Below are 3,414 nucleotides of genomic sequence, written 5' to 3' on the forward strand. Positions count from 1 at the left end.
ATAAAAATCAAAGAGGACACTCTAATGCAGTGACTCTTAAATTCTGCTGCAGACACATACATCCCTTGAGAATCAGACATAGGCACATACAGACATAATTATAGGGGTTCATAGATGTCCCTGAAGCTCCCGGAAGGCATATCAGGTTAAGGACTCTTATTCCAGTGTATACAATATAAAGTTTCATAATTGCCTCCAACCCCCTAATATTAGGAAAGGCATAAATAATACAAACCAGTTCTTCATCCCCAAGAAAAATTGTTTTAAATATTGGTCTGAAGTCATGTTCCCTGGGTGCCTGTGGAGAACATAAAGGCTTTACAGCAGGTATGTGATCATGGAGAGTTTTAAGAGAATCAATTTCCAGATGCTCATCTTCCAGGTAGCCTCTTTTCTAAAACAGATTTGCCTGAAAATTCACTTTTGTGCCAATTAGCTATATCTTTTTACTATATGAAAGAAAGGCATTTGCCTTAACCATCCCAAAATTTACTGTGGTCTATTATCCTGGGAATACAAATCTCTGAAGTACCAACCAAAGGGAAACCAACCCAAAAAACCCATTGCTGTCGATTCCTACTCATAGCGACCCTATAGGACAGAGGAGAACTGCCTCATAGGGTTTCCAAGCAGCAGCTGGTGGATTCAAACTGCTGACATTTTGGTTAGCAGTTGAGCTCTTAAACACTGCGCCACCAAGGATCCAACCAAAGGGAAGACACCTTTAATGATTATAACTGAGCTAGCATAAATGCATATAAATCCATTGGGATTCCTGCATCCCTGCCATATACACAACTGTCTAGGTGGAATTCAAGTATCAGAAACATTAGTGTAAAGGCTTGGATCCTTCCATTCTTGTCAGTTGTCAAAGGAGCCAAGAAAACAAAGCAGACAGAGCATCAGTTAGAAATCCTGAATGCTAAATATTGCTCTTTATTTTTCCCATACTTAAATGTAAGCAATTGTTTCAGCTATGCTCAATACAAATAAGAGTTTCTGGGTGGGACAAACTTTTAAATGCTGAATTATTAGCTGAAAGGTTGATGGTTTGAACTCACCCAGAGGTTGCTCAGAAGACAGACCTAGCAATCTGCTTCTGAAAGGTCACAGCCTTGAAAACTCTTTGGAGTAGTTCTACTATGCACGTATGGGGTCGGCATGATTCAAAATGGACTTCATGGCAACCAGCAACAACAACGACTCTAGGATGAGTCCATAGCTGGGGAAAAAAAAAAAAGCTCCTTTAGAACAGCATAAGCAGGATAGGCTAATGTCTCTGAATCTTTGAACTGTAACTATTATGTTTTTATGTTCTGTGGGACTACCAAATTTTTCAAGAGATACTGGGTGAAATCCCAGATAAAATTTTTAAGTGATGTATCTCGTATTCTCTGTGTTACTCAAGGAGTTACTTAAAACCTTATTTTTAACAATCATCATTAAATATTTGTATAAATTACACCTAATTGTCATTTTATTTGATCCTATAAAAGGCATAATTTTTTTACTTCCTATTTTTAAAAAAATAATGTGTTCATGACAAGCATACACATTTCTCTGTCATTAATGAATAGAAGAAGGTTGGTCATGATTTATCTCATTAAGAGATGCAATTCCAATAAAATTTTATTTCTGTTTAATAATTGTCAGAATTTATAATCTACTTAAGCTGTTTACAGATCAGCTGTGTCCTAACAATAATTATAATGAATCCCAATCCAGAAAAATGTTTTTAATGGTTATGTTCACGGGAAACAAAACAAATTAAATACTTATATGTATGCATACATACATGCATATATGAGTATTTTGCTGTAAGTTTGTATGATAGGAAGATTAATAAAGGATTTGCAAGCATGAAAATTATATTCCTTTAATATAACAATCTGTGGAAGAAGTAGAAAAATAATAGAGGTTGAAGAAGGAAAAAGAAGATGTAGTTATTCAATATTTTTAAAAAAATATATTACGTACTTTCAAATGTAAGTTTCAAACCATTAGTATATTTAGATTGCATTGCCATACACATTTAATCTAAAATTGTGCCAGAGTCATATCCTTTGAAACTGTTTAAATTTACAATAAAAAGTTTTAGATGTCAATATTTGTATTAGATAAGAAGGCACAATGTTTTTTCAAATTATTTTAGGAATATGAAAATAAAGAATTCCAATGACCGATGTCCTAGATTATGTATTTAGCGTGTGATGAGTGTACACTAATAATGGAGCAAGAGGAGCAGTAACTTAAGTAATTGTGTCTGTGTATATTTATCTCAGCTATCTAATTTTATTGTTATTTTTTCTATTTTTTTTCCTCTTTGGTCATGGCCTACTACATGAAGAGTGAATGTAAAGGCTTTTTTTTTTTTTTTGGCAGAATCTTCCTACTTTGTCAAGGGGTCTTGCCAATAATAGCAATGGACTGAAATCTATCCTCCTCCTACTTAGCACTTTTTTATCCAAACTAGGAAAGTTAGTGTTTCAGGAAGGAATAGTCTGGTAAAACAAGCTTGAAAACATCACCTTGGCTTCTTTGACTCCATGGAAGCCAGGATGGAGTAGTTTTCCTATCCCATTAATAAATTCTTTCAAGCTCTTTCTTCAGCACTGACTCTCGTAAAGGACTGTGCCAGAAGCTACAGAGGACAGGCATGAATTCATCATAGCTGTGTCCATGGGTCCTTCAGGCTGTGGAAACTGCCCTGTAGATAAAGAGGTAGGACAGCATCACATGGGATTTTACAAAAGGAGGCAATCACTTCCAACTCAATAGAGGAAGGAAGACTGGTGGAAGAGGTCGCATTTGAGTTTGGAAAGATGTGTAAGATATGGACATTTGGAAATGAGGAGGAGTTTGAATAGCTTAAATAAAATCATGGAGTAGGAAATACCATTAAAAGTTTAATTAACGGTAGTATAGGATCTGCCGTGCACTGCATATTTTAGCAAAAGTTTCACATTTATTTCCTTATGCAGCCCATTTTTTGTGGTTCCATTTGACTATGCTTTTCAGATTGCAGGTTGCAACCCATTAGTGGATTGTGAAATCAATTTAGAGGTGTACTCAGTCTTTTACAGAAAGTAAAATGGAATAAAATAATAATAAATATTTTAGTGTACCACAAAAAGTAGTGCTTACTCTTGTTTCGTGACATTTTTATTTCCTCAAAGTTGTGTGTGTGTGTGTGCACGCATGCATGTGTGTGTGAGAGAGAGATGTTGTCATAGTTCCCTAAAGTTGTCATAACAAAATATGCCAAAGTGGGTGGCTTTGAAAAGCAGAGATTTATTGCCTCACAGTTGTGGAGGCAAGGAAGTCCAAATTCAGGTCTCCAGCAGGGCCTTGCTTTCTCTCTTTTGGTTCTAGGGGAAGATCATTCCTTGTCTCTTTCAGCTGCTGGTAGCACTA

Source organism: Trichechus manatus, unplaced genomic scaffold (assembly GCF_000243295.1).
Source record: "Trichechus manatus latirostris isolate Lorelei unplaced genomic scaffold, TriManLat1.0 scaffold00019, whole genome shotgun sequence".
Classification (NCBI taxonomy): Eukaryota; Metazoa; Chordata; class Mammalia; order Sirenia; family Trichechidae; genus Trichechus; species Trichechus manatus.